This window comes from Aquarana catesbeiana, linkage group LG07 (assembly GCF_042186555.1).
Source record: "Aquarana catesbeiana isolate 2022-GZ linkage group LG07, ASM4218655v1, whole genome shotgun sequence".
Taxonomy (NCBI): Eukaryota; Metazoa; Chordata; class Amphibia; order Anura; family Ranidae; genus Aquarana; species Aquarana catesbeiana.
In genome coordinates, this window is record NC_133330.1 from 340194564 (window position 1) to 340216549 (window position 21986).

At 49.5% G+C, this 21986-nt stretch overlaps 1 protein-coding gene across 4 annotated transcripts in view; it reads left to right on the forward strand.

Moving 5' to 3' along the window:
• Nucleotides 1-21986, forward strand: part of ST3GAL3 (ST3 beta-galactoside alpha-2,3-sialyltransferase 3) — a gene marked incomplete at its 3' end in the record, with an annotated part of 495733 nt that overhangs the window by 46730 nt on the left and 427017 nt on the right. The window contains 1 exon segment of one of the 4 annotated variants that reach the window (XM_073593922.1): nt 3559-3804. 4 annotated transcript variants of the gene reach the window in all.

The following is a 21986-nucleotide window of genomic DNA, read 5'->3' on the forward strand; positions in this document are numbered from 1 at the left end:
ACTCTTGCTGTAATGTGGAGGTGGACTCTTGCCGTAATGTGGAGGTGGACTCTTGTCGTAATGTGGAGGTGGACTCTTGCTGTAATGTGGAGGTGGACTCTTGCCGTAATGTGGAGGTGGACTCTTGTCGTAATGTGGAGGTGGACTCTTGTCGTAATGTGGAGGTGGACTCTTGCTGTAAAGTGGAGGTGGACTCTTGTCGTAATGTGGAGGTGGACTCTTGCTGTAATGCGGAGGTGGTGGAGGTGGACTCTTGCCGTAATGTGGAGGTGGACTCTTGCCGTAATGTGGAGGTGGACTCTCGCCGTAATGTGGAGGTGGACTCTCGCCGTAATGTGGAGGTGGACTCTCGCCGTAATGTGGAGGTGGACTCTCGCCGTAATGTGGAGGTGGACTCTCGCCGTAATGTGGAGGTGGACTCTCGCCGTAATGTGGAGGTGGACTCTCGCCGTAATGTGGAGGTGGACTCTCACCGTAATGTGGAGGTGGACTCTTCCTGTAATGTGGAGGTGGACTCTTGCCGTAATGTGGAGGTGGACACTTGTCGTAATGTGGAGGTGGACACTTGTCGTAATGTGGAGGTGGACTCTTGTCGTAATGTGGAGGTGGACTTTTGTCGTAATGTGGAGGTGGACTCGGGGGGCGTTTTTCAGGCGCTTTAGCGTTAAAAAAAAAAAGCCTGTAAAGCGCCTGAAAGAAGCCTCATTTGCAATCACCAATGTGAAAGCCAAGCCCTTTCACACTGCCAGCGCCCGAAAAAACGCTGGTAAAGCGCCGCTTAGGACCCTTTTCACACTGGGGTGTTTTTCGGGCGCTGGCAGTGTGAAAGGGCTCGGGCCATCGGCGCACCCAGCCCGGTGGCAAAAACACGAAAGCGCTGCAAAGAAGCTGCTTGCAGGACTTTTTTTCACGCCCTGCCTCGGGCTTTCACATTGGGATTGCAGATGAGGCTTCTTTCAGGCGCTTTTTTTTAACGCTAAAGCGCCTGAAAAACTCCCAATAAAAAGATCAACATAAAAAAAAACCTGGAAAAATATAATAAAAGGAATGTCACTATAAAAATATAAACGCAGCCTACCTGAGAAGACAGTGAGGAGGCGGCACTCGTCCACAATGTCCTTCATCTCTGGAGAGTGAATGGTCACAAGGAGTCTGATGCCGGAGGCCATCCTGAGGGCAGAACTGGTACTGCAGTCTGACTTGCCCAGCTAGTATCAGGCCTGGTTGGCCGAGTTCTGTCCTGTAAGAGGAGTAAACATTGTGGTTAGGACAGTGCAGGGGTCAGGACTAAGTAAGGCAGAGTGCAGGGGTCAGGACTAAGTAAGGCAGAGTGCAGGGGTCAGGACTAAGTAAGGCAGAGTGCAGGGGGCAGGACTAAGTAATGCAGAGTGCAGGGGGCAGGACTAAGTAAGGCAGAGCGCAGGGGGCAGGACTAAGTAATGCAGAGTGCAGGGGTCAGGACTAAGTAAGGCAGGGGGCAGGACTAAGTAATGCAGAGTGCAGGGGGCAGGACTAAGTAATGCAGAGTGCAGGGGGCAGGACTAAGTAAGGCAGAGCGCAGGGGGCAGGACTAAGTAATGCAGAGTGCAGGGGGCAGGACTAAGTAATGCAGAGTGCAGGGGGCAGGACTAAGTAATGCAGAGTGCAGGGGGCAGGACTAAGTAAGGCAGAGCGCAGGGGGCAGGACTAAATAATGCAGAGCGCAGGGGGCAGGACTAAGTAATGCAGAGCGCAGGGGTCAGGACTAAGTAATGCAGAGCGCAGGGGTCAGGACTAAGTAATGCAGAGCGCAGGGGGCAGGACTAAGTAAGGCAGAGTGCAGGGGGCAGGACTAAGTAATGCAGAGCGCAGGGGGCAGGAGCACCACAGAAGGCCAAGGTCAGGAGTACATGACACACATTGCAGAGGTAATTAATATGTAATACAGAGCGCAGGGGTCAGGACTAAGTAATGCAGAGTGCAGGGGTGAGGTATGAGGCACGATGTATTGTGGAGGGGGAGGGGTGAGGTACTAGTGGTGATATATTATGGGGAAGAGGTGTGAGGTATAGAGGATTATTAAGGAGGTATGTGTGTAATAATAATACTCCGTGCCTCACACCTCCCTCATATATACCTCACACCTCCCTCATAGTACTCTATATATACCTCACACCTCCCTCATATATACCTCACACCTCCCTCATAGTACTCTATATATACCTCACACCTCCCTCATATATACCTCACACCTCTCTCATATATATACCTCACACCTCCCTCATAGTACTGTATATATACCCTCATAGTACTCTATATATACCTCACACCTCCCTCATAGTACTCTATATATACCTCACACCTCCCTCATATATACCTCACACCTCTCTCATATATATACCTCACACCTCCCTCATAGTACTCTATATATACCCTCATAGTACTCTATATATACCTCACACCTCCCTCATAGTACTCTATATATACCTCACACCTCCCTCATATATACCTCACACCTCTCTCATATATATACCTCACACCTCCCTCATAGTACTCTATATATACCCTCATAGTACTCTATATATACCTCACACCTCCCTCATAGTACTCTATATATACCTCACACCTCCCTCATATATACCTCACACCTCTCTCATATATATACCTCACACCTCCCTCATAGTACTCTATATATACCCTCATAGTACTCTATATATACCTCACACCTCTCTCATAGTACTCTATATATACCTCACACCTCCCTCATATATATACCTCACACCTCTCTCATAGTACTCTATATATACCTCACACCTCCCTCATAGTACTCTATATATACCTCACACCTCTCTCATAGTACTCTATATATACCTCACACCTCCCTCATATATATACCTCACACCTCCCTCATAGTACTCTATATATACCCTCATAGTACTCTATATATACCTCACACCTCTCTCATAGTACTCTATATATACCTCACACCTCTCTCATAGTACTCTATATATACCTCACACCTCCCTCATATATATACCTCACACCTCCCTCATAGTACTCTATATATACCTCACACCTCTCTCATAGTACTCTATATATACCTCACACCTCTCTCATATATATACCTCACACCTCCCTCATATATATACCTCACACCTCCCTCATAGTACTCTATATATACCTCACACCTCCCTCATAGTACTCTATATATACCTCACACCTCTCTCATAGTACTCTATATATACCTCACACCTCCCTCATATATATACCTCACACCTCCCTCATATATACCTCACACCTCCCTCATAGTACTCTATATATACCTCACACCTCTCTCATAGTACTCTATATATACCTCACACCTCCCTCATATATATACCTCACACCTCCCTCATAGTACTCTATATATACCTCACACCTCTCTCATAGTACTCTATATATACCTCACACCTCTCTCCTCCGTTATACGGAGAAGCTTGCAGAGGAGTCTGAGGAGAATTAGGGGACTCCAGCCCCGCCCCCTCCCCTCTCTGTCAGTCGATTGGCGGGCAGCCGGTCCCCGCCCTCTGTCATTGGTGGTCTCTCCCGTGCTGTGATTGGTGGTCCGTCCTCGGCTGTGATTGGTGGGCTCTGTGTATCGCGGCTTTGGATTGGTCGGTTCGTGTGGTGGTCGTTCAGGCCGGACTCCCCTCAGTGACAGGCCAGCTCCGGGGGGCTCCTCATCCAGCATGGCAGCCCGGGGAGAACGGCCGGCACCGGGGCCCGGGACACAGCGGGAGGCCTCAGAGGGACCCTCCGACACCCGGCACTGACCGCCCGGGACAGGTGAGAGGAGGGGGAGGGGAGGGAAGAGGTTCTACAGCATCTCCACCACACCTGACTGACCCCTCCCCCTCCATCCCAGCCCCTCCCCCTCTGTACAGGAGAGAGCACTGCACCACAGGAGCTTACACTCTAATGTCCCCTCCCCCTCCATCCCAGCTCCTCCCCCTCTATACAGGAGAGAGCACTGCACCACAGGAGCTTACACTCCAATGTCCCCTCCATCTCAGCCCCTCCCCCTCTCTACAGGAGAGAGCACTGCACCACAGGAGCTTACACTCTAATGTACCCTCCCCCTCCTCCTTTCTACTGGAGAGCACTGCACCACAGGAGCTTACACTCCAATGTCCCCTCCCCCTCCATCCCAGCCCCTCCCCCTCTCTACAGGAGAGAGCACTGCACCACAGGAGCTTACACTCTAATGTCTCCTCCCCCTTTCTACAGGAGAGAGCACTGCACCACAGGAGCTTACACTCCAATGTCCCCTCCCCCCTCCATCCCAGCCCCTCCCCCTTTCTACAGGATAGAGCACTGCACCACAGGAGCTTACACTCTAATGTCTCCTCCCCCTTTCTACAGGAGAGAGCACTGCACCACAGGAGCTTACACTCCAATGTCCCCTCCCCCTCCATCCCAGCCCCTCCCCCTTTCTACAGGAGAGAGCACTGCACCACAGGAGCTTACACTCTAATGTCCCCCTCCCCCTCCATCCCAGCCCCTCCCCCTCTGTACAGGAGAGAGCACTGCACCACAGGAGCTTACACTCTAATGTCCCCTCCCCCACTGTCACACACACTATTATTATTATACATTTATATAGCTCTGACATATTCCGCAGTGCTGTACAGAGAACACTGAGCCAGTCACAACAGTCTCTATACCAGAGGAGCTTACACTCTAATGTCCCCCCACAGTCACACACTATTATTATATGTATATAACTCTGACATATACTGTAGTGGTGTTGGCTCAGTAGAGGATTATGCGCACATTCCATCACCCTCCATTATCCAATCAGATCTCAGGATCGATCATATTTGTTGTTTCCATTGGCCGTACATTAGAAGGGGCGGGGTCAGTAAATGATTGGTGATTGGCGGTTGGATCTCTTGATGACATCCGGCGCGGAGTTCAGGAAAGTCATTCTCCCGGATCAGGGAGGATTCCGACATTCAGGAAAGATTCAGGAAATTCATATTTCTATCAGTGTAAGAGTCTGCTCCTATGTCCGCCACACATTCAGAAAGATGCTGTTGGCTGCACTTCCTTCAGCACCATAGCAACCAAGAATACTGTGTGACTGACAGCGTCATAGCAACCAAGAATACTGTGTGACTGACAGCCTCATAGCAACCAAGGATGCATTGTGATTGACCGCATCATAGCAACCAAGAATGCTGTGTGATTGACAGCATCATAGCAACCAGGGTACTATGCAACCAGCAGCACCATAACAACCAAGAGTGCTGTGCAGCTGACAGTGTCATACCAAGGGAAGAAACAGACCTCCTCTCTCCTCCCCCCTTCTCTTTCTGTATCCCTTTTCCTTTCCTTCCTCTCTCATTTTTCTTCCCTTCTCACGCTCTCTTTTACCTTTCTTTCCTCAAGCCTTTCCTTTCTTCTCTGCTTTTCTTTGGCTTCCCCTCTCCTTTTCCTTTCCTTCCTTCCCTTCCTTCCCTTCACCCCTTGCTTCCTTCCCTTCCTCTCCCCCTTTCCTTCCCTTCCTATCCCCCTTTTCTTTCCCTTCCTCTCTTCCTTTCCTTTCTTTCTCCTTTTCCTTCAGTTCTTCTCCCCTTTCCTTCCCTTTCTCTTCCTCTTTGCTTTCCTCCTTTTCTTCTTTACTTTCCTTCCTCTTCACCTTTTCTTCTCTTCTTCTCCCCTTTTCTTCTCTTCCTCTCCCCCTTTTCTTCTCTTCTTCTTCCCTTTTCTTCACTTCCTCTCCCCTTTTCTTCTCTTCCTCTCCCCCTTTTCTTCTCTTCTTCTTCCCTTTTCTTCTCTTCCTCTCCCCCTTTTCTTCTCTTCCTCTCCCCCTTTTCTTCTCTTCCTCTCCCCCTTTTCTTCTTTTCTTCTCCCCCTTTTCTTCTTTTCTTCTCCCCCTTTTCTTCTCTTCTTCTCCCCCTTTTCTTCTCTTCTTCTTCCCCTTTCTTCTCTTCCCCCTCCCCCTTTTCTTCTCTCCCCCCCCCTTTTCTTCTCTTCTTCTCCCCCTTTTCTTCTCTTCTTCTCCCCCTTTTCTTCTCTTCTTCTCCCCCTTTTCTTCTCTTCTTCTCCCCCTTTTCTTCTCTTCCTCTTCCCCTTTTCTTCTCTTCCTCTCCCCCTTTTCTTCTCTTCCTCTCCCCCTTTTCTTCTCTTCCTCTCCCCCTTTTCTTCTCTTCTTCTCCCCCTTTTCTTCTCTCTCTCCCCCTTTTCTTCTCTTCTTCTCCCCCTTTTCTTCTCTTCTTCTTCGCCTTTTCTTCTCTTCCCCCTCCCCCTTTTCTTCTCTTCCTCTCCCCCTTTTCTTCTCTTCCTCTCCCCCTTTTCCTCTCTTCCTCTCCCCCTTTTCTTCTCTTCCTCTCCCCCTTTTCTTCTCTTCCTCTCCCCCTTTTCTTCTCTTCCTCTCCCCCCTTTTCTTCTCTTCTCTCCCCCTTTTCTTCTCTTCCTCTCCCCCTTTTCTTCTCTTCCTCTCCCCCCTTTTCTTCTCTTCCTCTCCCCCTTTTCTTCTCTTCCTCTCCCCCTTTTCTTCTCTTCCTCTCCCCCCTTTTCTTCTCTTCCTCTCCCCCTTTTCTTCTCTTCCTCTCCCCCTTTTCTTCTCTTCCTCTCCCCCTTTCCTTCCCCTTTCTCTCCCCCTTTTCCTTCCCCTTTTCTCCCCCTTTTCCTTCCCCTTTTCTCCCCCTTTTCTCTCCCTTCCTTTCCCCCTTTCTTTCTATTCCTTTCCCCTTTTCTTTCCCATCCTTTTTTCTTTCCCATCCTTTTTTCTTTCCCATCCCTTTTTCTTTCCCATCCTTTTTTCTTTCCCTTCCTTTTCCTTTTCCTCTCTTCCTCTCCCCCTTTTTCTCTCTTCCTCTCCCCCTTTTTCTCTCTTCCTCTCCCCCTTTTTCTCTCTTCCTCTCCCCCTTTTCCTCTCTTCCTCTCCCCCTTTTCCTCTCTTCCTCTCCCCATTTTCCTCTCTTCCTCTCCCCATTTTCCTCTCTTCCTCTCCCCCTTTTCCTCTCTTCCTCTCCCCCTTTTCCTCTCTTCCTCTCCCCCTTTTCCTCTCTTCCTCTCCCCCTTTTCCTCTCTTCCTCTCCCCCTTTTCCTCTCTTCCTCTCCCCCTTTTCCTCTCTTCCTCTCCCCCTTTTCCTCTCTTCCTCTCCCCCTTTTCCTCTCTTCCTCTCCCCCTTTTCCTCTCTTCCTCTCCCCCTTTTCCTCTCTTCCTCTTTCCTTCCCTTTCTTTCTTCTTTTCCTTCCTTTCCTCTTCCCCTTTCCTTCCCTTCCTCTTCCCCCTTCCTTCTCTTCCTCTCCTCATTTCTTTCCCTTTCTTTTTTCCTTCCCTTCCTCTCCCCATTGACTTCCCTTCCTCTATCCCTCCTTTCCTCCCTCCCTCTTCCTTTCTTTCCTCCCCATTTTCTCTCTCTCTCTCTCTCTCTCTCTCTCTCTCTCCTTACACACAAAACAGTAGGCACCCCCCCCCTCCCCCGCTCTCATCACACCTAACACAGGAAGTAGAACACTTTTTGTTCACTTTTGTCAGATTGAAAATCTAAAAAAGAAAGAAATGTTGATAAGAAATCTTCTGATTGGCCGGCGATGATGTGTTTGGGGATCTGTGATTTGTACATGTAGGATCAGGAGAAACGCGCTCTCTTCATTCCCCTTCCCTGCTGCTCATGTATATCCCCCCTGTAGGAGGACGTCTCTGTATTACACCACAAATACCTCCTTCTGATAAACTTTATAATACAGAATTTTTTTTCACAGGTACAATATATCTAAAGCCAAAGACGTCAATTTACTAAAACTGGAGAGTGCAAAATCTGGTGCAGCTCTGAATGGTGGCCAATCAGCTTCTAACTTCAGTTTGTTCAATAAAAGCACCCAAAAGTATAACCTCCGCCGCTTATTGTCTTCCTCCCAGCCCCCCCCCCCCTTTGGTGCCACATTTGGCACCTTTCAGGAGGGGGGGGGGGGGGGGACGGGTACCTGTTCTTGACTTCCCCACTTCCAGGAGACGGCGCCATCCCTCGGAATTTCGGCCCCACTCCTCCTTCCTCTGCTGCCGGGCCAATTGGAAAGCGCAGAGCGATTCGCATGCGCAGTTGGGAACCCGCTGTGAAGCCGAAAGGCCTCACTGCCGGTTTCCCTTTGTGGAGATGGCGGCGGTGGCAGCAGCCAATCCGAAAATCAGCCGAGGTGCCGACATCGCGAGAACCCAGGACAGGTAAGTGTCCTAATATTAAAAGTCAGAGCTCCAGGATTTGTACAGGATTTGTAGCTGCTGACTTTTAATTTTTTATTCCCAGATGTAACTCCTTTAAGCTTTGACTAAGACCCTGGAAGCTGATTGGTTTCTATACACGGCTGCACCAGATTTTGCACTCTCCAGTTTTAGTAAATCAACCCCAAAATGTCACTTTTTTTTTACAAGAGTAATGAAAGTTTATTTATTTTTTCCTGCTGTCTGAACCCCTTTGGGGAGAATTTCCACTATAGAAGGAAGTGAGATGAAATTTCTCCAAAGGAAGGGAAATCCCCACTTAGACGTGTGGCCAGAGGGCGGTAAAGCAGGCGGTTGAGCTGCGATTTTATTGCCTCCCGGACCGCCAATGTAAATAAGAGCTTACAGCCACTTAGGGCTGTACACCTGTGATGGGGGCACTTTGAGGTGATGGGGACTCTGTTTTGATTGGGGGGGGGGGGGCAGTTGTGACTCATGTATAATGGGCCTCTGTTGTATAGGGATTATTGTTATGTTATTGGATGCTCCTCTTTTAAGGGAGAGCTCTGATGTGATGGCGGGGACTCTGATGTGATGGGGGGGTCTGATGTGATGGGGGGGTCTGATGTGATGGCGGGGACTCTGATGTGATGGCGGGGACTCTGATGTGATGGGGGGCCTCTGATGTGATGGGGGCCTCTGATGTGATGGGGGACCTCTGATGTGATGGGGGGACCTCTAATGTGATGGAGGGGGGGTCTGATGTGATGGGGGGGATCTCTGATGTGATGGGAGGGACTCTGATGTGATGGGGGGATCTCTGATGTGATGGGAGGGACTCTGATGTGATGGAAGGGGGGTCTGATGTGATGGGGGGACCTCTGATGTGATGGGGGAACCTCTGATGTGATGGGGAAACGTCTGATGTGATGGGGGGATCTCTGATGTGATGGGGGGATCTCTGATGTGATGGGAGGGACTCTGATGTGATGGAAGGGGGGTCTGATGTGATGGGGGGGACCTCTGATGTGATGGGGAAACCTCTGATGTGATGGGGAAACCTCTGATGTGAAGGGGGGTCTGATGTGATGGTTGGGACTCTGATGTGATGGGGGAACTCTGATGTGATGGCGGGGGACTCTGATGTGATGGGGTCCTCTGATGTGATGGGGGGGTCTGATGTGATGGTTGGGACTCTGATGTGATGGAGGGGGGGGGGGTCTGATGTGATGGTTGGGACTCTGATGTGATGGGGGAACTCTGATGTGATGGGGAAACCTCTGATGTGATGGGGAAACCTCTGATGTGAAGGGGGGTCTGATGTGATGGTTGGGACTCTGATGTGATGGCGGGGGACTCTGATGTGATGGGGTCCTCTGATGTGATGGGGGGGTCTGATGTGATGGTTGGGACTCTGATGTGATGGAGGGGGGGGGTCTGATGTGATGGGGGGATCTCTGATGTGATGGGGGGTCCTCTGATGTGATGGGGGGACCTCTGATGTGAAGGGGGACCTCTGATGTGAAGGGGGACCTCTGATGTGATGGGGGGGTCTGATGTGATGGAGGGGGGGTCTGATGTGATGGGGGTCCTCTGATGTGATGGAGGGACTCTGATGTGATGGGGGTGGCTCTGATGTGATGGGGGACCTCTGATGTGATCGGGGGGCCTCTCTGGGTGGGGGCCTATAATGTAATGCGTTTAACCTCTGATGTGATGGGAGGGGCTCTGATGTGATGGGGGGGGGGGACTCTGATGTGATTGGGGGGGACTCTGATGTGATGGGGGGTCTGATGTGATTGTGGGGGACCTCTGATGTGATGGGAAGACCTCTGATGTGATGGGGGGGCTCTGATGTGATGGGGGGGTCTGATGTGATGGGAAGACCTCTGATGTGATGGGGGGGACTCTGATGTGATGGGAGGGCCTCTGATGTGATGGGGGGCCTCTGATGTGATGGAAGGGGGGCTCTGATGTGATGGACTGGACCCCTGATGTGATGGGGGTCCTCTGATGTGATGGCTGGGGCTCTGATGTGATGGCTGGGGCTCTGATGTGATGGGGGGGACTCTGATGTGATGGGGGGGACTCTGATGTGATGGGGGGTCTGATGTGATTGGGGGGGACCTCTGATGTGAAGGGGGACCTCTGATGTGAAGGGGGACCTCTGATGTGATGGGGGGGTCTGATGTGATGGAGGGGGGGTCTGATGTGATGGGGGTCCTCTGATGTGATGGAGGGACTCTGATGTGATGGGGGTGGCTCTGATGTGATGGGGGACCTCTGATGTGATCGGGGGGCCTCTCTGGGTGGGGGCCTATAATGTAATGCGTTTAACCTCTGATGTGATGGGAGGGGCTCTGATGTGATGGGGGGGGGGACTCTGATGTGATTGGGGGGGACTCTGATGTGATGGGGGGACTCTGATGTGATGGGGGGTCTGATGTGATTGTGGGGGACCTCTGATGTGATGGGGGGGCTCTGATGTGATGGGGGGGGTCTGATGTGATGGGAAGACCTCTGATGTGATGGGGGGGACTCTGATGTGATGGGAGGGCCTCTGATGTGATGGGAGGGCCTCTGATGTGATGGGGGGCCTCTGATGTGATGGAAGGGGGGGGCTCTGATGTGATGGACTGGACCCCTGATGTGATGGGGGTCCTCTGATGTGATGGGGGACCTCTGATGTGATGGCTGGGGCTCTGATGTGATGGGGGGGACTCTGATGTGATGGGGGGGACTCTGATGTGATGGGGGGTCTGATGTGATGGGAAGACCTCTGATGTGATGGAAGGGGGGGCTCTGATGTGATGGGAAGACCTCTGATGTGATGGGGGGGTCTGGTGTGATGGGAGGGCCTCTGATGTGATGGAGGGGGGGGGCCTCTGATGTGATGGAGGGGGGGGGCCTCTGATGTGATGGGGGGGTCTGGTGTGATGGGAGGGCCTCTGATGTGATGGGGGCCTCTGATGTGATGGGGGGCCTCTGATGTGATGGGGGACCTCTGATGTGATGGGGGGGACCTCTGATGTGATGGGGGGGACCTCTGATGTGATGGGGGGGACCTCTGATGTGATGGGGGGACCTCTGATGTGATGGGGGGACCTCTGATGTGATGGGAGGACCTCTGATGTGATGGGGGGGACCTCTGATGTGATGGGGGGGACCTCTGATGTGATGGGGGGACCTCTGATGTGATGGGGGGACCTCTGATGTGATGGGAGGGGCTCTGATGTGATGGGGGGAGGGGCTCTAATGTGAAGGGGGACCTCTGATGTGATGGCGGGGGCTCTGATGTGATGGTGGGGGGGGGCTCTGATGTGATGGCTGGGGCTCTGATGTGATGGGGGGTCTGATGTGATGGTTGGGACTCTGATGTGATGGAGGGGGGGGGTCTGATGTGATGGCGGGAACTCTGATGTGATGGGGGGTCTGATGTGATGGTTGGGACTCTGATGTGATGGAGGGGGGGGGTCTGATGTGATGGCGGGGACTCTGATGTGATGGGGGACCTCTGATGTGATGGGGGGACTCTGATGTGATGGGGGACCTCTCTGGGTGGGGGCCTATGATGTAATGCGTTTAAGCTCTGATGTGATGGGGGGGGGGCTCTGATGTGATGGGGGGGCCTCTGATGTGATGGGGGGCCTCTGATGTGATGGGGGGGCTCTGATGTGATGGGGGGGACCTCTGATGTGATGGGGGGGGGCTCTGATGTGATGGGGGACCTCTGACGTGATGGGGGGACCTCTGACGTGAAGGGGGACCTCTGATGTGATGGGGACCTCTGATGTGAAGGGGGGGGCTCTGATGTGAAGGGGGACCTCTGATGTGATGGGGGGACCTCTGATGTGATGGGGGGACCTCTGATGTGATGGGGGGGGGGCTCTGATGTGAAGAGGGGACCTCTCTGGGTGGGGGCCTGTGATGTAATGCATTTAACCTCTGATGGAATGGGGGGAACTCTGATGTGATGGTGTTAACCCCTTTCCTGCTAGTAACATTTATACAGTAATCAGTGCATTTTTATAGCTCTGATCGCTGTATAAATGTCACTGGTCACAATAAAGTGTCAAACTTGTCCGATCTGTCCGCCGCAATGTTGCTGTCCCGCCAAAAATCGCAGATCACCGCCATTAATAGAGAAAAAAAAATTTAAAAAAATTCCATAAAGCTATCCCATAGTTTGTAGACGCGATAACTTTTGCGCAAACCAATCAATATTCGCTTATTGAGAGATTTTTTTTTTTACCAAAAATATGTAGAAGAATACATACTGGCCTAAACTGATGAAGAAATTTAGTTTTATTTTTATTTTTTGGGGGGATATTTACGGTATTATAGCAAAAAATAAAAAATATTGTGTTTTTTTTTTTGTGTCGCTTTTTTTCTGTTTATAGTGCAAAAAGTAAAAACCACAGAGGTGATCAAATACCACCAAAAGAAAACCCTATTTGTGAGAAAAAAAGAACATACATTTTGTTGGGGTACAATGTCGCACGACGGCGCAATTGTCAGTTAAAGCGACGCAGTGCCGTATCGCAAAAAACGGCCTGGTCAGGAAGGGGGTAAATCCTTCCGGGGCTGAAGTGGTTAAGCTCCCCGGTGTATGTGATTTATAAAAAATTTGCTGCCTAATACCTTATTTCTGAGCACCGCTCGGCGCTCACATGACTGCCCGCTAGTCTCCTCCTCTCCCGATCTGATAGCTGCAGGGGGGAGGTGCTGGGTGCTGACATCAGCCGAGGAGAGGAGGAGACTGGCGGGCAGTCACGTGAGCGCCGAGCAGTGTTCGGAAATAAGGTATTAGGCAGCATATTTTTTATAAAACACATACACTGGGGAGCTTAACGTTCATTTTTACGGCATTAGGGGGAAATCTAGGAGCGGACGGAGCTGACAGTCAGGGAGGGGAGGGGGGAGGAGGACACGAGAGAGCAGAGAGCAGTGCTGTGGATGACAGAGACATGTAAACTGACCAGGGCTCAACAGCCATGATAAACAGGGGTCAGTTTACTGGGGGGAGGGCAGAACCAGGAATATCGGCCAGGTATTTCAGGTGATACAAGGCACCAAATTAGGATCCTTTTTTTTTTTTTTTTTTTTTTTTTTTTTAAGGGTAACAAACACTTTAAAACATTTTTTTTTTAAAAAGTGTCTGTTGTGGTTTAGTTTTTTGGCTATGTGCATCCTGAACTTTCGGGTTCGGTGCACCACTAGTAGCTGTACCAAAATTCTTAAACTAATCATCGCCAGATAAACTTGCATTTCGGTTCTCTGCATGAAAAGCTGCAGACGCAGGAAGAGATCTCTGCGGGACGCATGTACATCGTGTTCGGATCTCCGCTGTCAGATATGAGAACAGCATCTTCCTAAAGTCAGAGTGTTTCTTTCTCTCCTGAGACTTCATTATCCAATCTGATTGGCCGGCCTCAGCCTAATACCCATAATACACTGAGGATGTGGGATCTGTCACTTCACTGTCAACACTTGTCAGCCTCCATTTATGTGTGTATATAGCAGTCCCACACACACACAGACACCCGCAGATCAATTACCGCCAAGTCCACGCCAGCAATAATCTCCGTGTTTATACTCCGCAGTCACACAAACGGATTTCCTCAGAAAAGATGAAGATAAAGAGCGGTATACATGGAATACACTGTGCATGCGCTGCTTCTGGCCTGTCAATGCTGGACACTAGGGTTGCACCAATACCACTTTTTTAAGACTGATACCGATTACCTATTTTATTTATTGTCATGTGACAGTGGCACTAATATGCAGCACTGATAGGTGGCACTGATGAGGCGGCACTAATATCCAAAACTGATGGGCACTGATAGGTTGCACTGATGAGGCGTGGACTGTGTCAGTAGTTTTTTATTTATTTTTTTTTTACAGTTTTATTTTTTAGAATTTCATATTTTTATTTTTTTGTTTTATTTTTACAATGCTTTTTTTTTGTGGGGCGGCGGGGTGGTTTACAATTTAACCTTTTAAATATTTATTTATTACAGTTCTTTCTTTTTTTGTTTTTTAATTATTTTTACAATTTAACCTTTAAATATTTATTTATTACAGTTCTTTCTTTTTTTTTTTTTTTTATTATTTTTACAATTTAACCTTTAAATATTTATTTATTACAGTTCTTTTTTATTTTTTACAATTCAACCTTTAAATATTTATTTATTACAGTTCTTTCTTTTTTTTATCAGCCCTGTTGGGAGGCTTTGGTGAGATATCGGGGGTCTAAACAGAACCCGGACATCTCCCTTATTACAGTTCTTTCTTTTTTTATTATTATTTTTACAATTTAACCTTTAAATATTTATTTATAACAGTTCTTTCTTTTTTTTTTTTTTTTTTACAATTTAACCTTTTAAATATTTATTTATTACAGTTCTTTCTTTCTTTTTTTTTTAAATTATTTTTACAATTTAATCTTTAAATATTTATTTATTACAGTTCTTTCTTTTTATTTTATTTTATTTTTTTAAATGATTTTTACAATTTTTAACCTTTAAATATTTATTTATTACAGTTCTTTTTTATTTTTTACAATTCAACCTTTAAATATTTATTTATTACAGTTCTTTCTTTTTTTTTTTTTATCAGCCCTGTTGGGAGGCTTTGGTGAGATATCGGGGGTCTAAACAGAACCCGGACATCTCCCTTTTGAGACACGGAAAGGGACTGAGGACACAGACTCCCCAGTCCCTTTCTCTGTAGCCTCAGCTGCACTGCAGATGAATGGACAGCGGCTCCTCTCCATTCATAAACTGAAACATTGTGAACACAGTTTGTTGGTGACATATTTACCGGCTCCTTCCTCCGCTCTCCATCCTGACAGATCCGGAATGAGGGGGGGGGGGGGGGGACATGGGGAGCCGGAGGAGCATGCGGAGGACCCGGGAAACCGGAGAAGGACCCAGGGAGTCGGAGGAGGAACCAGGGAGCCGGGGGAGGACTCAGGGAGCCGGAGGAGGACCCAGAGAGCCGGAGGAGGAATCGGGTGCCAGGGGAGGACCCAGGGAGCCAGATGAGGTCCCGGGGAGCACGGGGAGGACCCGGGGAGCCTGGGGAGGACCTGGGGTGCCAGGGGAGGACCCAGGAAGCCGGTGGAGGACCCAGGGAGCCAGTGGAGGACCCGGGGAGACGGAGGAGGACTTAGGGAGCCAGAGGGGGAGCCGGGGGAGGACCCAGGGAGCTGGGGGAGGACCCAGGGAGTGGAGGGAGGACCCGGGGAGCAAGAGGAGGACCCAGGAAGCCAGAAGAGGAACTGGGGAGTCAGAGGAGGACACAGGGGACAGTCAGGGGGTGATCGGTGAGGTGGTGGGAGGTAACACTACCATTCCGCTGCTGTGTGCATTACACTCGGTTGCAGGGCAGTTGCTGTGCAGCCCCAGTCATTTGAACGGGTCATATTCCGCAGCGCCCAGCATGACGTGGGGTATATATTTTGCCATGGTATGTGTACAACCTCCTGTGGCTGCCATTGCCATTAGGGTACATTCACAACAGATGTGGTGGGACTGCGTTGGGGCGGCTATTCCAGCTCACCCCCATTACAAGACAAGCCAATGTGCCTGGTCTTTGGTGTGTCTGGTTCACACCGCTGCATTGTGGTGCATCGCTGGAAAAAAAAAAGTACTGCATGCATTACTTTTTTTTTTTTCTAGTGCCGTCATCCCATGCCGGCACATAGAACGTTATGAAATCTCCATCTGTGACATTTAAATAAAGTTTGTTAAAAGAAAAAGAAGTGAACATTGCGATGTGCTGGTACCGGTGGTTGGGAGCCGATGTCACCCCTCACCTTGAGAAGCCCACACCACCGCCCAGGTACGGCAAGTATTACATGTGGTTGCAGGTCGGTTACAATGCGTCCCCAATTACTTGAATGGGTCATATTTAACAGCAGCAAATGCAACATGAGGTATATTGTTATGCCGCGTACACACGATCGGAATTTTGGTTGGAAAAAGATATGATGGTTTTTCCGACGGGATTCCGCTCAAGCTTGGCTTGCATACACACGGTCACACAAGTTCTCTGAACTTTCAACCGTCAAGAACGCGGTGACGTACAAACACTACGACGAGCCGAGGAAATGAAGTTCAATGCTTCCGAGCATGCGTCGAATTGTTTCCGAGCATGCGTGATTTTTTACGCGTCCGAATTTCATACAGACAATTGCATTTTCGGACAGGAACTTTTTCTGACTGCAAAATAGAGAACTTCCTCTCAATCTTTTGCTGGCTGGAATTTTGCCAGCAAAAGTCCGATGGAGCACACACACGGTTGCATTTTCTGACCAAAACCTCTCATCGGAGTTTTGCTGGCGGCATTTCCGATTGTGTGTACGGGGCCATGACATGCCTACAGCCCCCCCATCCGACTGCCGTTTCAGCTTAAAGTGGTTGTAAACCCTTACATGTAACCCAGTGAAGTGACTGGCCTCAGGTGATACACAGAGATGAAACAAATCCTCCTACAAAAGTTGTACCTGTTTATTTTTCAGTCTTCTCTTCTATACAGCCATTCAAAGTCCAGAATTTATAGTGCTTGTCTGAGCTGTCAGGAAAAAAAAGAGAGCGGAGAGCTGAAATTACACTCTGCAGAGCTCAGTGAGCTGATTGGAGAGAAGGGACACACCCCCCTTCACACAACAGGAACACCCCCCCCTTCCGGCTGTGTGCTGGAGCTCCCTCCCCTGTCACCTTTTTTCTCTTGGTGTCAGGAGAACTTGTCAGAAGTGACTCATACTGATAGCAGAGGAAGGAGGCAGCAGGCACTTAGTGCTCTGGATTGAGTACACACTATAGAGGGATATGCCATATCCTTGCCTGAGGTTTACAATCACTTTAAGGGGGGGAGTTGGGGAGCGGTAAAACGGCAGCTCAACTGCATTTTGGCCACCCCACCCCGACATCCTTTGTGAACAAACCTCTACTACTTGGCATTTTACTACTGAATGGAGCTGGAAGTTATCCAGGTTGGAAGGTGGCGGGTAATTTGTTGGCAGCTCTGTCATTCCCACCACCATGACAGTGAAGGATTATGGGGGATTTCGTTGTTCCCGATTACACCAGACAACATCTCCTCCTCCTCCTCCTCCTCCTCCTCCTCATGAAGGGAGCCGTAGGAGAAGTGATGTGCGTTTGTGTTGTTAGGAGTGGGATGTGAGCCGACGTCGGAGGTGTGTGTGTGTGTGTGTGGGGGGGGGGGAGGGGGGGTGCTAATGATTTAATGCTTCAGGGATGAAACATTTATCATCTGATAATTCTCAGCATTGGCATTTCCAGGGTGATGATAAAGGAGCAGGATATTAAAATGATTTCCTGACTCTCGCACCCGGAGGGAAGCATGTGTTACATTGTATCAGCGTTCATCTTTAATACAGTGTGTCAGATGGTACAGATTATCATTGTTGGCAGGTGATGGGAAGTCCCAGCATGCCTTGCGAACGACGAGGGTCTTGCAGGTGGCATTCATCTGTACCTGGTGAGGAGGATGCAGTTTATTTGTTTGGATAGGAAAAGCCCAACTCCGGTCCAAATTTAGTTTTTGAACAAAACTGCATTGGAGGAGATCTTGCACAACACTTACCTGTGTTGCACATCATGGGAGAAAATACCTCCAGGAAATGCAGGGGGCTTTGTAGGAAATGCTGTTCCACTCTAGTTGGACAGTTCCTGGGACTTCCAGGACTTCCAGGTCCCCGCTGCATTCAGTGGTGCCGTCCGCTAAACCACCACATTACTACTCATAGGCTCAGAAGACCGACACTCCACTGACCCACCACATTTCTTCTCATAAGCTCAAGAGACCGACACTCCACTGACCCACCACATTTCTTTTCATAGGCCCAGGAGACTGACCCACCACATACTACTCATAGGCTCAGGAGACCGACACTCCACTGACCCACCACATTACTACTCATAGGCCCAGGAGACTGACCCACCACATACTACTCATAGGCTCAGGAGACAGACACTCCACTGACCCACCACATTACTACTCATAGGCCCAGGAGACTGACCCATCACATTACTTCTCATAGGCCCAGGAGACTGACCCTCCATTGACCCACCACATTACTACTCATAGGCCCAGGAGACCTACCCTCCACTGACCCACCACATTTCTTCTCATAGGCGCAGGAGACTGACCCACCACATTTCTTCTCATAGGCCCGGGAGACTGAACCACCACATTATTATTATTATTATTATTATTATTATTATTATTATACAGTATTTATATAGCGCCAACAGTTTACGTAGTGCTTTACAACTTGAGGGTAGACAGTACAAATACAATACACTTTGATACAGTAGGAATCAGAGGGCCCTGCTCCTTAGAGCTTACAATCTAAGAGGGAAGGTCAAAAGATACAAGAGGTAATAACTGTGGGGGATGTGCTGATTGGGAAGATAAATGTACAGTTGTTAGGTGGGGGCCAGATAGGCTTCTCTGAAGAGATGAGTTTCCAGGGATCGTCTGAAAGTGGATAAAGTAGGAGAAAATCGGACGGATTGGGGTAGAGCATTCCAGAGGATGGGGGAGGCTCTGGAGAAGTCCTGAAGGCGAGCATGGGATGAGGTGACAAGGGAGTTTGAGAGCAGGAGGTCTTGGGAGGAGCGAAGAGAACGATTAGGTTGGTATTTTGTGACTAGGTTGGAGATGTAGCTGGGGGCCAGGTTGTGTATGGCTTTGTAAGTTATAGTATCTTGAATTTAATTCGGTGACTGAGTGGCAGCCAATGGAGGGATTGGCAGAGGGGTGTAGCAGACGCTGAGCGGTTTGTGTGGTGGATGAGCCTGGCAGCAGCGTTCATGATGGAATGAAGTGGGGAGGAGCCTATTTAGAGGTAAACCAATGAGGAGGGAGTTGCAGTAGTCGAGGCGGGAGATGACCAGGGAGTGGATTAGAAGCTTTGTGGTGACATTGGTTAGGAAGGGGCGTATCTTGGAGATGTTGCGGAGATTGGGCGGCAAGCTTTGGATAGTGATAGAATGTGGGGTCGAAAGGTTAGTTCAGAGTCCAGGATTACACCTAGGACCTTGGCGTTGGGGAGATGGGTTGCTAGTTGAGCCGTTGATATTGACAGGGAAAGCAGGGGTAGTGGCACCTGAGGGAGGAAATATCATGAGCTCGGTTTTGGATAGGTTGAGTTTGAGGAAGTGATGTGACATCCAGGCTGATATGTCTGCTAGTAAGTTGGTAATGCGTGAGGAGACAGATGGAGAGAGCTGGGGGGTGGAGAGATAGATTTGGGTGTCATCAGCGTAGAGATGATATTGAAAGCCATGGGAGGCAATCAACTGACCCAAGGAGGTGGTGTAGATTGAGAAAAGGAGAGGTCCAAGAACAGAACCTTGGGGGACCCCAACGGAAAAAGGAAGAGGAGAGGAGGAAGTAGAGTTGTAAGTGACACTGAAGGAGCGGTGTGATAGGTAGGATGAGAACCAGCGAAGAGTACAGTCACGGAGACCAAAGGAGTGGAGTTTTTTGAGGAGGAGGGGGTGGTCCACTGGGTCAAAGGCAGCAGAGAGATCCAGGAGAAGTAGTACAGAATAGTGTCCATTGGCTTTAGCCATTAGTAGGTCATTTGAGAGTTTAAGGAGAGCAGTTTCCGTGGAGTGTTGAGGGCGAAAACCGGACTGGAGGGGATCTAGAAGTTTATTCATGGTCAGATGGTCGCTTCGTCGGTTGTAGACCAATCTTTCAAGAAGTTTTGAGGAGAAGGAGAGTAAGGAGATTGGACGTAGGTTGTTGAGATTGGTGGGATCCAGTGAGGGCTTTTTTAGAATGGGGATGACTAGCGCATGTTTTAGAGAGTTTGGGAAGATGCCACAGGAGAGGGAGAGGTTGAAAATGTGAGTTAGAGAGTGTAGAATCGAATCAGAGGGTGAGCGTAGCATTTGCGAGGGAACAGGATCCAGGGGGCAAGTGGTTAGATGGGTGCTAGATAAAAGTTTAGCAACCTCAGTAATAGTAACAGGGTTGAATGAGGGAAGTAATGATTGTATCTGTGGACATGGGGTGTTGCATGGGGGAGGTTTTTGCGCATTGGTGATCTCCTCATGAATTGTATCAATCTTAGTTTTGAAGTGATTGGCAATCTCCTGGGCAGTGAGTGAGTTGGTGGGTGGAGGCAGTGGAGGACAGAGTAGAGTGTTGAAGGTAGAGAAGAGTTGACGTGGACTGGATGAGAAGGTGTTAATGAGTGTGATAAAGTAGGTCTGTTTGGCAGTGTGAAGGCAGGAGTAGTATTTTAGGAGGGCAGATTTATATTGTGTGAAGTCTTCCTGGGTCTTAGTCTTATGCCACAGGCGCTCAAGAGCGCGGCTACGTTTTCTGAGACTTCTGGTGTCATCTGTTTGCCAGGGTTGTAGCAGTCGGGGCCTAATTCTGCGTGTAGTGAGGGGGGCAAGCTTGTCTAGGGAGGAAGACAGTGAGCTGTTGTAGATGAAAGTAGCTTGGTTGGGGCAGGACAGAGGTGAGATTTTGTCATAGAGGTGATCAGTAGCAGAGTAGAGAAGAGAAGGGTTGAGGTGGCGAAGGTTTCTACAGGTACCACATACTACTCATAGGCCCAGGGGACCTACTCTCCACTGACCCACCACATTTCTTCTCATAGGCCTGGGAGACTGAACCACCACATACTACTCATAGGCCCAGGAGACTGACCCAGCACATACTACTCATAGGCCCAGGAGACTGACCCACCACATACTACTCATAGGCCCAAGAGACTGACCCACCACATACTACTCATAGGCACAAGAGACTGACCCATCACATTACTACTCATAGGCCCAAGAGACTGACCCACCACATACTACTCATAGGCCCAGGAGACTGACCCTTCATTGACCCACCACATTTCTTCTCATAGGCCCAGGAGACTGACCCACCACATACTACTCATAGGCCCAAGAGACTGACCCACCACATACTACTCATAGGCCCAGGAGACTGACCCACCACATACTACTCATAGGCCCAGGAGACTGACCCATCACATTACTTCTCATAGGCCCAGGAGACTGACCCTTCATTGACTCACCACATTACTACTCATAGGCTCAGGAGACCTACCCTCCACTGACCCACCGCATTTCTTCTCATAGGCCAGGGGACTGACCCACCACATTACTACTCGTAGGCCCAGGAGACTGACCCTCCACTGACCGGCCACATTACTTTTTTTCAACAGGAGATACCATTTCACGGGCAGAATTGAAAGCTATGCAAAGAGCGGAGGGACACCATAGTTGTCAGATTGTGCCTCGTACACCAAACCCGCTGTACAACACAGACAAAACCGGACCTTGAGCACACTGTAAACCTGCCCCGCACAATCTGCCAAATCTGGTGTCCCTCCATGGTTTGCATAGCATTCATTTGAGCCCGTCAAATGGTATCTCCCATCGAAAAAATCCTCCTACGATGTGCGCATGCGCTATGGTGACGTCTCGCCAGCTGATCGGGAATTCAGCTGGAGTGCCCTTCTGTATTGCGCATTCGCGGGCACTTTTCAACGGAGGGTACTATTCGCTAGAACGTGATGTGTTTACATTTTTTTTCGCCTTCCAGGTTTGTTTACATTTTTCCTCCTGGCTGCCGGGTTTGTTTACATTTGTTCTGGCTGCCGGGTTTGTTTACATTTTTTCTCCCAGTTGCTCGGTTTGTTTACATTTTTTTAGGCTCCATTCTGTAAACCTGCCCCGCACAATCTGCCAAATCTGGTGTCCCTCCATGGTTTGCATAGCATTCATTT